This window comes from Channa argus, chromosome 23 (genome assembly GCF_033026475.1).
Source record: "Channa argus isolate prfri chromosome 23, Channa argus male v1.0, whole genome shotgun sequence".
Lineage (NCBI taxonomy): Eukaryota > Metazoa > Chordata > Actinopteri > Anabantiformes > Channidae > Channa > Channa argus.
This window is the reverse complement of record NC_090219.1, coordinates 1130095-1143857: the sequence shown is the minus strand read 5'-3', so window position 1 is coordinate 1143857 and position 13763 is coordinate 1130095. Positions and strand designations below refer to the sequence as shown.

Here is a 13763-nt window from a genome sequence, read left to right as displayed (position 1 = left end):
ACATTTACAGTATATTTATCCTCAACATTGTAATTAGACCTGCCAGTCATTAAAACTCAAAGGCCTCACAATCAACCTGGAACCATTTACTCTGTATATATGACCTCTGAGATCGAATAAAAATACACATTTGCAGTTTCTGTTCTTGTCCTCCGCTGTAAGAGTCTATTATCAACACCGGCTTTATTTATGATGAAATGTTACATATTCTTTGCTCAAGCTGCCCCAAGCTCCAGGATCATTTAGAAGATGCAGTTAGGCAATCTGTCACTGTTGCTTTTTCACTCACCACTGCATGCAGAACACAAAAATGTGCAAGATGCAAACACAACCTCATACTTTTTCCCCTATTGCAGGAGTAGTAACCCTTATTGGTCAGTCATTTGACAGAGCTTGTTAAAAAGTTCACATCATGCACCAGACATGCATCTTAACTATAATAACACCCAGATTTTAGTGCCTCAGTTGTCTTGGGTATTCTTTTCATACCATTGCCGGGATCTAAAGCAGCAACAACATCCTTTACTACCTTTTTTTGTTTTTTTAAGTATAATCAATAGACAATAAATGCTCAAAACATGAGCAGCTTTAAGCATTAGATAGATGTTTATCGATTCTTTAAATATTTATGCTTTGTAATTTGGTCCCATTACCTCAACCTTTGCACAAATTTAAGTTACACACTGTGTTGTCCATGAACGTGTTATACACAGTGCACCACAGCTGCTGCTGTAGCAATGCTACACTGTGTTACTTTCGTATAGTAAGACTCAAACACAAAGGCAAGTGGTAGGTCCGCTTACTAAAGAAAGATACATAATATTTCTGGAAAGTTATATTAATTTGTATATATAATATTGTATATAAAAATTTAAGAGTCGTAGGAGACTTGAACTTCGAGGAGTGATGGGATGTCTGCAAAACCTACAGCTAAAGTCTGTGCACGACAACTCTCTGATCTTTTGCACACATGTACTTCATTTAAAGTTGTGGTACAAAAACACTACAAATTTAAAGTTCTTGATGTGGGTGTTTCCATTTTATGCTTTTTTTGCTTTTACCTCATCATGATACAGAGGATTATTGTACTATTTATTCAAAAAATTATTTGTTAGCTTTTGTTAATAGTTACTTTGTAGAATAATTTGTGAGTAGACAGTAATTTTTGTTTTCAAAGTACAGAGTCGGAGCCACTATATCCCAGGCCTGCACAGGGCCCTTACACTGGTTAGGATGTTCTAATTGAAGGGTGCACTGGATTTTGTGATATCTTCCACAGTGACTATGAATCTATGTTAAGTATATTGGTAAATTGTCTAGTTGTGTTTGGTTGATGATGTAATATCTAATTTTACTGATCCCATTTTTACTTTAAAGCTACAGGTCATAACTAGAGGTATTGATCTCTTCACAGAAATTTTGTTTTGATTTTAATAACTTGCAGAACTGACTTTGATTCAGTAAACATATGCAGTCAGTAAATTTAACTATGATAATCAACATTAAGACCAAAACTAGTCTAATGTTACAGTGTTAAAACATTTGGGTTATGGGAACATAATAAAGACTAAATCATTACTACTCTGGGCAGATCGAACTAGATTCTGAATATATTATGTACAAACATACGGCTGCTCTTTCATTAGATGTGAATGAGAGGTTTTGGCAGCTGCAACAAATAAAATAGATAGGATTTCGTGCCTGTATATACCTGGCTTAGGTTTTGTTTTTCCCCCTCTTCTTTCGGTTATCTTCATAAGCTCAGGTTCACCACCATTGATCCTGTGGACTGCACATTGATTTGACACTGGTTTTTACCACTGGATGTCTTTCTTGTTAGAACCCTCCCAATTTAACTGATCTATTATATTAGGTTTAGAGTTTCCTCATACTGAGGAGGATGCAAACCTAACCCTAAACATAACATAATATTAATGCAAATTCAGTTAGTAAAAATTCATTGTCAGAAGTAACTAAAATGGTAGTAATAATTTTATATTTTATAATTTTATAATGAAATAATTGTAGAAGCTGAATTCTTTGTCATACTGTTTCATATAATTTGAAATAAGCGGATGCAAACTTTTGCTTTACCTGGGTTATTATTGACCCATTAATAAACACCTGGATCCCACTCTGATTCCTGGGCATTATCTCAGGACATCGGTACAATTGTCAAAAAGTCATTTTATTACTTAAAACAGCTAAATCTAAAATGTAAGCCCACATTCTATCCAGCACAGACAAATTTCAACTGCAAACTCAAAATGCATATTTCAGCCATATGTTTAAAGCTGTGTCTACTCTCATTTAGATGTCTACTTATCTCTATAAATCAAACAGTGGACTCAGATGTCTGATCTTTGCCTATAAAGAAATGATCATTGTGATTATAAGGACCTGTGGATTCAGCTGAAATGTAGCAGTGCTGCGATTAACCAGGTTCCTCTCATAGGCAGCTCCTCACTGTCGAGATGTCTTCATGTCTTGATTGAACTGCTGTCCACAACCAGCATTGTTGTGTGCAGCCAAACAAGGTCTGGATTCTCTCCAAATCACAGCACACAGGCATCACTGCTGTCATCTCACCACAGCACACTTCGTTAAAGGGGTTGACTGTGTCTGTTAGTGGGCCAGTTGGGTTTAAGACAATAGCAAAGTTGTGTGCATGTATCTGTGCACACCAAACACACATTTTACAATGCTGGCCTCACCTCACATCCCCTTTGTCTTGTCTCATCTAGCAGCACTGACTTGGGTACACAGTAAATCCAGATTTTGCTGGCTCTGATGAATCTTGCATGTGTTTGGGTGCATGCCTGAAGACAGGTTGTAAATCTTCCATGATACCTTTTGAAGAGGTGGACCAGTGGGTAAAGCATCTACTCACTATTTCACATAGAAGGAAGTGAGCAGACGTCAGCATCACTGCGAACCAACCCTGGAGGCTTCATATTCTTTCTGAAACCTTGTTCAGTCCCATTTATAGAGAACTTAAAAAATCTGCCCTGAGTCACATCTTATATACTCCCTGTTTAAAAAAAATACATATTTGTTTTTTTGTTTTTTGTTTTATGGTTGCTATGTAGAACACATTTATTTCTTTTCTTACACTGCAAGTAACCCTTAAGACAATTTTTTTTATTGGCCCATTGTTTGTTTCTTCAAATAGCTTTTCTTGGCTTTAAAATAGCCCTTCAAGTTTTTATTGCTTGAATTTTCCTATGAGTAATGCCGGCATGCATTTGTGTAATTGCCTTTATTCAGCACAATCCAATGTATTTCAAGGGTGATGCAGGTCATGTGGTTGTAAAGTGCAGTCATAAAATTCAAAACTTGTGTTGTTAGTTTCCTCAGCAATCCAGCAGCACAAGACCACTAAAGACTCTAAACATTTCATCATAAGAGATGTGTCATCAAAAAAAGATAAAGATAAGGGATGATTGTCGACTGTGTCTGCAAAAAAATTATTGTGAATGAGGTGTGGGTTTTATTTAAATACGGCTTAGATACTGCTTTCAGTTCTTATGATAGTCAAGTGACGTAAAAATGCAACAGGGATGCAACAATACCAAAAAGTCACAGTATGATATTGCTACGATTAAAAAGTCCATTATACGCCCATTATATTATGCGGACAGTGATCTGCTGAGGCGAAACTGAACTCACAGGATAAGCCAAAAGGACAAGTCCATCATACATTGCATCTGATTATTACCTTGCCAAATTTGCAAATTGATTTGTGTTTGTCAGTTTCCTTTTTGTTCTCCTCATTTTTTGAAAAAGAAAAACTGAAATGCTGCCACACACAAGTTCTAAAAGTTGACAATGGAGTATGTGTCTTTGCTCTGTGCCGGAGATGGGGCTTGTGGTTCTGCATTGAAACTGTTAAACTTTGCAAGTGGTTGTCTACTTTGTGGGTAGTTTTCCTGCTAATATGCTAAGGGTTAATAGTTGTCCATCCATCCATTATCTGGATATTTGTGTGTGTTTAGTATTTTATATATATATATATATATATATATATATATATATATTGTGAAGTGCCCATAACAATTAAACTGACTGAATGTCTGTTTAATTGTAAATGCAGGTCTGCTGCTTCATGCAAGCTAGGTGCTATCAAGGACTCTTTGTGCGGCTGTGTTCACATTGTTAAGGCCAAGGCACCTCCTTATAACGATTACTATAGCAGAGATTATAACTATCACGTAAAAGGGTTTATTGCAGGGCTGTTGGCTTTAATCCACTTTTGGTGTACCTAATAAATTGTACGTACACCTTTCCAACACCTGGGTAGTACTATTAGATTCCAGTCCTTTGTTCGCCCAGTTGGTATAGACATAGTGTCATGCATTTAGCTGTGATTTTCTTTTTTTTTTTCCCCTTTCATTTCTGCAACTTCTGTCTGTAATCCGCCTGAACTGTCACTCCGCTGTGAGCCGCAATGCAACTGCATCTCTTTTTATTAATTTCAACAAAGCACATTGAAGGCAGATTAAAGGGTCATTTTACTAGCTCATTGGGTAATTACCAGTTTTAATTGCTCCCAATCAAGGGAATTAGCGAGGGCTCTCTGTTGTGCACTCTCAGTGTTTCTGCTGTCATTGTTGACATTCTCTAGTTTAGGCTTAGTGACATCAGAGAAGTCAATTAGAGTTTAAAGAAGCTCAAAGAGGCGTCTTTGTTCTACCTGTTTATCACAGTCAAGGCGAACCAAAGGTCCTTAAAGCTTTCTTTGAGACTATTGCAGAGTTTTACACTCATTGTACAGGTGTTTTCTTTAATCAAAATGAACTAGAGTTTCCAGCCTGAAATTTAGGACTGCGTTTTCACTTAGTAATGGATGCATTAATCCAGCTTTGTTAATAATGCAAGGAAACAAAAAGGCACTTCAAATTCAGGTTAAAGGGTACAATGTGTTATATATTACTGTGAAATGCAGCAGTATTAATTGAAGCAGTATTTGTTTGCCAAGATGCATGAAATATAGCTAATATATCTATTAACAGAGTTTGATTTTTCTGATTTATTATATTTTTTTCATGTGGCATTATATTGTGTACAGCAGGAAGAATGTGAATGTTTCTCTGTCTACAATACAGAGTGAAGGGCCTGGGATGCCTCAAATAAACAAATTTAAACTTTGTGTTGTCTGACTATGAATAAATCCAGTTTTAGTGTATAATGTAAATGTCGACACTAAAAGGTGGGCTGAAAATCCTGTTGTCATCGCCTCCTCTTGGTTGCAGCCCTCTCTTTCCCTGAAATAATTATTTGCAATCTTTATGCAATGATTTGTGAATTGTACATTTCTCCTCAGTGGTATTCATGGTGTTGCATATCATGTTTAGTTCTACAGAAAAATTAATGGATGTAGTAGATAAATAAAACTAATTTCACACCTCCATTCACTTGACCAGTGACTGTGTAGAGTGATGATTGTCAGGTCATCTCAGAACATAATCATATCTGCCAGATTCTGTAGGTGGAAAAGAGTTTGCGATCTTTGGATCTTTGTAAATGCATACTGAGGGGTGTCTATATCTCATGGCCAAAGGTATGCAGTTTTTCCAGTTACAGTTACCAGTCTCTAATGCTAAACAGACGCCCATGGTTCACCACCAGTCGGTTCACGTTTCTAATCAATTTTCCCTACTGAGCGACACACCCGCTGAGTAACCATTTCTGGTAATTGGCAGCTCTATAGTCAGAAACGTGAAGTTAGAAACTCCAGCGGCCATAGTCAAATGTCTTCCTGGGGCCAGAGCAGGCAACATATTTGAAACTCCTGGCTAAAGATAAACAAATACAGTAAGATTAATATTCACACGGTAGTTATTGACACCCGGTTAAGCAAATCGGAGGTCACTAGAATTAATGTTGAATTGATTGTCTTACTGAAATTTGGTTGCAGCGGGACGAATATCTCAGTCTAAATGAGTCAAGACCCCCAAGTCATATTAATTATCATGTTCCTAGATGCACAGGCCGAGGGGGAGAGGTAGCAGCAGTCTTCCACTCAAGCTTACCAATAAACCCTAGACCTAAACATATATATAACACATTTGAGAGCCTTACTCTTAGCCTTTTGGACCCAAACTGGAAAACTCAAAAACCACTACTGTTTGTTATTTTGTACTGTCCCCCAGTCCCTTATTCAGAGTTCCTGATTGAATTTTCAGATTTTCTATCCGATTTAGTGCTTAGTACAGATTATCACTACAGATTCATTCATATACAGATTCATTATAGTGGGTGTCTTTAACATTCATGTAAGACGCTGACAGTAACTGCTTCAACACTGCATTTAATTCATTATTAGATTCAATTGTTTTTTTCCCAAACTTACTGTTTTAGTCACACTTTAGACCCTGTCCTTACGTATAGCATTGAAACAGATAATTTAACAATATGTCCTCACAACTCTCTTCTTTCTGACCATTTTCTAATAACATTTGAATTTACAATGGACTAAACAGCAGTTAGGAAACAATTCCACTACAGCAGATGCTTAAGTGAAAAAAAAAGCTGTAAAACTGTAAACATGTTTAAAGAAACTATTGTTTTATCATTTGCTTCACTATATGTCAATACGACGGAAAGTAGCCACCTTAATTTTACTCCTGCACAAGTTGATTATCTTGTTTTACAGTTCTGCAGCCTCGCTACGTAAGATACTCGATAGTGTTGCCCCTCTGAAAAAGAAGGCAGTAAACCAGAAGAGGCGATCTCCATGGTATAATTCGCAAACATGCAACTTAAAACAGGAAACACGAAAGTTAGTAAGGAAGTGGCGTTCCAGAAATTTAGAAGAATCTCATTCAGCCTGGAAAAACAGTTTAAAATATACAAAAAAGCTCTCTGTGATGCCAGAACAACATATTATTCATCATTAATAGAGGAAAACAAGAACAACCCCCAGTTTCTTTTCTGCACCGTAGCCAGGCTGACAAAGAGGCATAGTTCTGTTGAGTCTAGTATTCCCTTAACTTTGAGCAGCAATGACTTCATGACCTTCTTTATGAATAAAATTGTAGCTATTAGAGAATGAATTCACCTAATCCTCCCCCCAAATATTACAGATAGATCGTCATGTACAACAGTGCTACAATAATCAATAAGGCCTCTATCCCTTTTTTAGGAATGCTTTTTACCCATAGATCTCGCTGAGCTAACTTCAATTATTACCTCATCTAAACCAACAACCTGTCTGCTAGACCCTATTCCAACTAAACTGCTCAAGGAAGCTTTACCCTTAATAGATATGTTTATATTAGATATCATTAATCCATCTTTAGAAACAGGATATGTACCACAGGCCTATAAGGTAGGTTTAATTAAACCACCACTTAAAAAAAAGCCTGTCTTGACCCAGGTGTTTTAGCCAATTACAGACAGATATCTAATCTCTTCTTTATTTCTAAAATCCTTGAAAAAGTAGTTGCAAAACAACTACTTGACCACCTGTACAGGAATACTTTGTATTAAGACTTTCAGTCATGATTTAGAGTTCATCATAGTACAGAAACACCTCTGGTAAAAGTCACCAACAATCTACTCTTGGCCTCAGATAATGGGCTAGTCTCTATACGTGTTCTGTTAAATCTTAGTTGTGCATTTGATGCCATTGATCACAACTATTTATTATAAAGACTGGAACATGAAATTGGGATTAAAGGAACTGCACTAGGTTGGTTTAAATCTTATCTATCTGATAGATTTCAATTTGTTCATGTTATGGATGAATCCTCCAAAGGTTGGATATGAAATTCCACAAGGTTCTGTGTTAGGACCAATACTTTTTACTTTATACAGTTTATGTCTTCTTTAGGCATCATTATTAGAAAACCCTCCATACATTTCCATTGCTAAGCTGATGATACCCTGCTATATCTTATCTATGAAAAACATAAATCAGTTATTCAAGCTTTAAGCATGCCTTCATAAAGGACTGGATGTCCCACCATTATTTACTTCTAAACTCAGATAAAACTGAAGTCATAGTATTTAAAATCTCAGAAATATGATGTCCAACCATATCGTTACTCTACATGCCATAAGTCTAGCTTCCAGTACTACTGTAAGGAACCTTGGAGTTATTTTTGACCAGGATTTGTCCTTTACCTCATATATAAAACAAATCTCTAGAACAGCCTTCTTCCACCTACGGAACATTGCCAAAATTAGGAGCATCCTGTCTCAAAGTGATGCCGAAAAACTGGTCCATGCATTTGTTACCTCTAGGTTGGACTACTGTAATTCCCTACTTTCAGGATGCCCCAGTAACTCCCTAAAGAGCCTGCAATTAATCCAAAATGCTGCAGCAAGAGTGCTGACTGGAACTAGCAAGAGAGATCATATTTTGCCCTTCACTAGCTTCTTTTCATTGGCTTCCCATAAAATCTAAAATAGAATTTAAAACCCTGCTTCTTGCATATAAAGCTCTGACGTCAGGCTCCATGATATATATAAGATCTCATCGACATCACGTAGAGACAGGATGTTCCTAATTGTGGCAATGTTCTGTAGGTGGAAGAAGGCTGTTCTAGAGATTTGTTTTATATGTGAGGTAAAAATAACCCAGAGGTTCCTTGCAGTAGTACTTACGGAGAGAGGTATGTCATCTAGAATAACGATATGGTTAGAAAGCATATTCCTGAGATTTTTAGGCCCCCAAAAATCATCAATTTAGAAGTAGGAAATTGTAGAACATCCAGGCCTTTATGTCTTAGGCATGCTTGAAGTTTGATTATTGTTTCATCTGGTTCCATAGATAGATATAGCTAGGTGTCATCAGCAATGGACATTTATGGTGTTTTCTAATAATGATACCTAAAGGAGATGTATATAAAGTAAAAGTATTGGTCCTCATACAGAGCCTTGATGAACTCCACAATTAACTTTTGTGTACCTGGAAGATTCATCATTAATATGAACAAATTGTAATTTCTATGATAAATAAGATTCAAACCAACCTAGTGCAATTACTTGTATCCCAATTACATGCTACAGTCTCTGTAATAAAATGTTGTGATCAATGGTGTCAAATGCAGCACTAAGAATTGGCTATTTGCAGGCAGTGGTGTTTTTCAGCTTTGTGCATTTTTGCTAGAAAATATTTAGCTTTGACAGTGAGTAAAATCACAAACTACTTAAGTCCATATTTAACCTTTTTGACCTTGAAAGTCGAATGATGTACAATAAGTACTATGAAATGTGATTTTTGAAATTTTCACTGGGAAGTATGGCTGTTACTTTTTTATAGTGGAAAATTATGTGAAACAGTTCATTATTTGAATCATAGTAATTTTATATGTTGTAATGCATGACTAGAGGTGACCTTTAAACTATACTATTTCAACATTTCTTGCAAGCATTTTAACTGTTTATTTTTGCCACCGTTGTTCTGAATGCTAGAACAAATGTTTCCTGATGATTAGGCATAATTACATTTACTGATAAAGCTCTTGGTAATGGGACAGAATAATTCGCTCTGCACTATACCGTCATGTGCCTCACATTTTGCCACCTATAGCCTCTGTCTATGGACAGTATATGGTCCATAAAATAACCTGCTACCTGGCAAAGCTTGACCGTTAGTCAAGCTGACGCCTCTCAATCCGACTCTATCGCAGCACCGGGTGACAAGCCAGTAAAATGGAAGAGGATGTTTTATTTTGCACAGAGAGCCTGGGAAACCCAGGGAGCAGAAACCAGGGGATCATCAGTGATGGAGAAATGAAACAGCTAACAGACTCAACTGTATTCAGATGTGGCCTCATTTGCAGGTTTGGTTGGGAAACATTAGTAAGTAATCAAATATTATGTACATGGTTTTATTGTGTGCTACATAAATTTTCGACTAAATGTTTAGTGCCATATTCACTATAGGGGAAACTCTTTGTAGACCATTACTGTTACATTCTGTTACTAGAGTCTCAAATGTAATCATACACTTGTTTTCATAAATGAGTAGTGTAAGTTGTTTTGTTAGCGTCAAATATCAGAGCCATATTCATAACAATATAAAGTGTAATAACTTCTTCAATTATCTTTTTTAAATGTTTATGAAAGATTAACAAGTCCATGCTCCAGCCTTCATCTAAACTGTAAGTTAATTCTGGCCTTTTGTTGCTGGGTTGAAAGATAATGTAACATCATTCAACTTACCTGTAAATAACTCATTATAGAATGGTTATTAATGAGAACTTTATGTTCAGATGAACTTTGAGAACCTTTTCTTCGTAAATGTCCCCATTCACTTGTAACTGTCTTTTTTAAATTACAGCATACACACAGATACAGTGTGTTCTTTCTCAAGTTTAATTATAATTTACACATGCTTTCAAACTTTTCTATAATATGACAAGTAGTCTGTCTGGTATATGCAGATATTATTTATACTATATAGTTCAGATTATTTCTAGGCAAGATATTTAACTCAACAGATCAGTGCAATTTTGCCTCAGTGTAATCATATACTTTTTTGTGTGATAATATCTTCTGATGATTAAAATGTTTCCTCTGACTTTGTTTCTAGCCTTGATGTGTATTATACTGGGTGAAGGCTCACAAGTACCCAACCTTCAGGTTGTCATTGACCTTAAATAGTTTGGTATGTTGCTTCTTGTCTGTTTGCAAAAAAGAGTTGTATAGACTTTTTTAGGCAAAGCATTATGTAATTCAGTCATCACATCAATGGTTCAACATCATACAGACTAAAAAGTAATTTCAAAGAATTCTATGCAGAACTTGTGAACATTGCACTGCATACCACATATGTACTGTGTATTTTTAACATAAGTAATGGTTTTCAGAGAAGGATGTTTATAATAATCTTCACTAAAACATGTCATGCAGATTCAAAATTAATATCAATTTTGGTTTTCTTTTGCAGACTCTGCTCCAGTTTCTCCGTCTTACTTTTGCCTGTGCAGGCTGAATAAAATCTTAAATTAACAGTTTGTTTTAATTGTAATTTGTAACTGTTTTTTCTAACTTTTTTACTGAAATAACACATTGCAATTGTAATTCTTGTTTTTTTTTATTTATTTTTGCTGTATTCTAACTTTTAGCAGATTTACCTGTAAAAATATATATATATTTTTGCATTTAATGCATCATTGTAGTGCTTTCAATTAAAAAAATATTGTAGGCTATTGTACATGTATAAAATTATTCTTCAAAAATCTTTCAAGCCAACAGCCATAAACACAACAAATATAGAGCAATTAAAGTGTGTCTATTTTTTATTAAAATATTTTAGCTGGGTAAAATTGCTTACTCTGAGTTAAATAATACAGGCTTTGCTGTCCATTATTTTTGTACAAAAATAATGTCAAACTCAACACATTTCTGCAAAGTATAAATGTAAATTAATTAAAAATATAAAAATGTTCACCTTCTTGAAAGTAACTCACCTAAATCCTGGTGCAGTCCATTGATTTTAAAAGTCACACTTAAATTAAGATCAATTTAGTGCAGTGAATGTGTTTAAAATGATTGCAGTATAATACATCCTAAAGTTGGTGCAGTTACTTGTCAATCTGGATATTGGCCATAGGTATAAAAATGTATTTTTTTCTAATCTTCCACAAGGTTTGATACGGTTTGGGGAACTAACTAATTCTTTTCTTAATTAAGGATTGAGGAAATTGATGCCTGATTAGAGAAGGGGTTAGGATTGCAGTTTGTTGTTTCAAGGTCCCATATTTCATGTCCATGCTTGCGTGTCTGCTTAAAGTCTTGTTGTATAGCTAGTAGAAAGTATTTCTCCTTACCCTCAAAGCACTGAGCCTGCACTTCATCCCTTTATCTGTCTACAAACACTTGAATGTGATAATTGGATACTAAAAACTGATTAACCTCATGGTCAAGGTTCAGCCATATTAATTTACTGCAGCTGTTGGAATTTCTTTGTTTAAAAATGTTGTTTAAAATAAAATGTTTAAAAATAAGTATTTCAAATGCCAATTAGCCTTCTGTTTTTCAAAATTTCACTTCGCTCGGCATGTCGCAGTGACAGATTTCCTTCTCATCCATTTTCAAAAATTGAAATAGACAGGCTTCAATAGCAGCAATTTCTAAAAATGCATCTACACACTAAGACAGTTCTCTTTGGCTTAAAGGGGGAAATGTAATTTGCCTATGTTTAAATGTCCAGTCATAACCTATTTTTGGTATCACTCTCATCCGCAAAAAACAATGTGTATTTATGTTATTGGTAGATCTTTTAACATGAGCAAAGTATTCCAAACCCATTAATACAAATTAGCAAATTTTAAATAGAAATTTGGCATGTTGTACATTTTATGCAGTGCAACCAGACTGGTTTATATGCAATAATAATGGTTTGAAGATCTAAAGTCCATATATTGTATCTTCCTGCTCCAGTGTTGCACCTTGGGTTGGTAAGACAGCTGTCGGATTGTTATCTCCTGATTCTCTTTGTAAACCGTGTTATGTGCAACGCCTGAAAAACTAGTGGACTTGTGATTTCTTTTTTGTGTTTATCTCATACTAAACTGTTTTAGGTAATCATAGTACATTTTACCATTAAATAGAGTGTAGTGATGCCAACCCAGCACCACACTGTAACATTGTATGTAGTAACAGCACAAGAACCTCTATGTAATCTCACATCATGTATATTTTTGTTTCTTATGTTTCAATTTCAATCTCATTTTTCAACCACCTGTGATGTGATAACAGAAAAATAGCCACATCGTCCCTGTTCAGTGTAGTGGATAGAGACACCAAGTAAACCCGTTAGTTCAGGTTCACCACAGCGGGTTATTGTCCGCATGTTGATTTGGCCCAGTTTTTATGCCGGATGCCCTTCCTGACCCCTCCCTCCCAAATTTCTATTGGGCTTGGACCGGCACAGCACAGCTGGGGAGGGGAATGGGCTGACCCTGTGGTCCGTGGACGTGGACTTATCAACTGAGCCACAGCCGCCTCCCAGAAGAACAGTTGCACATAATCATCTTTTTAATGAGTCTGGCCTGAACATTCACATTGTTAATTAGAATACAAGTAAATGTACGACTGAGGTAACTGTAATATGATATTATGTGATAGAACTCCCTGGAGGGACTGAATAATAATGTGTTATTTTTGATCAAACTCTGTATCCAAGTGTGGTTGAGGTGGACCAGGTCATATAAAAGCCATACAAATATTCCTGAATCACCTTTGCTGATGATTAATGTGTGGTACCTGACAATTTACTTAAAGGTGCTTGACTTTAACGTCAGAAACGTCTAAGAACAAAATAGGAATATAATGAGATGAACTTCAGAATAGGCTTAGAGATAACAGATGACATGTTGTTGAGCGTTACTTCTTTTTAAGAAAAAATAAATAAATACTGCAACAGAAGACAAAGAAGGAAGAAGTCATTATTATCAGAATGACATGGAATTCCATATTACCATCTAAGTGTTGTTTTGATTGACTCCAGCCTTATGATGTGCACAGTTTCTTGCATTACAAAAAAAAATAAATTAGAAATAAAGTCAACGAAGTAGACCCACAGCACACACTTTTCTCTTAAAGTTTAGACTAAACAAATGTTTCATCTAGCAGAGGTAAACAGCTCTGCTGTGTAATGTCGTCTACATCACATTGGAAATGGAAATGGCCCTTTTTCACGTTTGTTTTTGGCTTCAGTTCTGCAGTGTCTGCAAGGGTAAAATCCTGCAGACCTAATAGGCTTATGGGATAATATTGCTCTGTTTTCTTCTGTCTCATCCTTGCTT

General features: G+C 35.7%; 1 protein-coding gene across 3 annotated transcripts in view; it reads left to right on the top strand.

Moving 5' to 3' along the window:
* Positions 1 to 13763, top strand: part of pudp (pseudouridine 5'-phosphatase) — a 40019-nt gene that overhangs the window by 25673 nt on the left and 583 nt on the right. Inside the window, exons 4-5 of one of the 3 annotated variants that reach the window (XR_010912231.1) lie at positions 9689 to 10618; positions 10901 to 13758. The exons of the other annotated variants lie outside the window; for them this stretch is intronic. The gene's annotated coding sequence lies outside the window, so the exon portion shown is untranslated. Of the gene's footprint in view, positions 1 to 9688; positions 10619 to 10900; positions 13759 to 13763 lie in introns of those variants that run through there. 3 annotated transcript variants of the gene reach the window in all.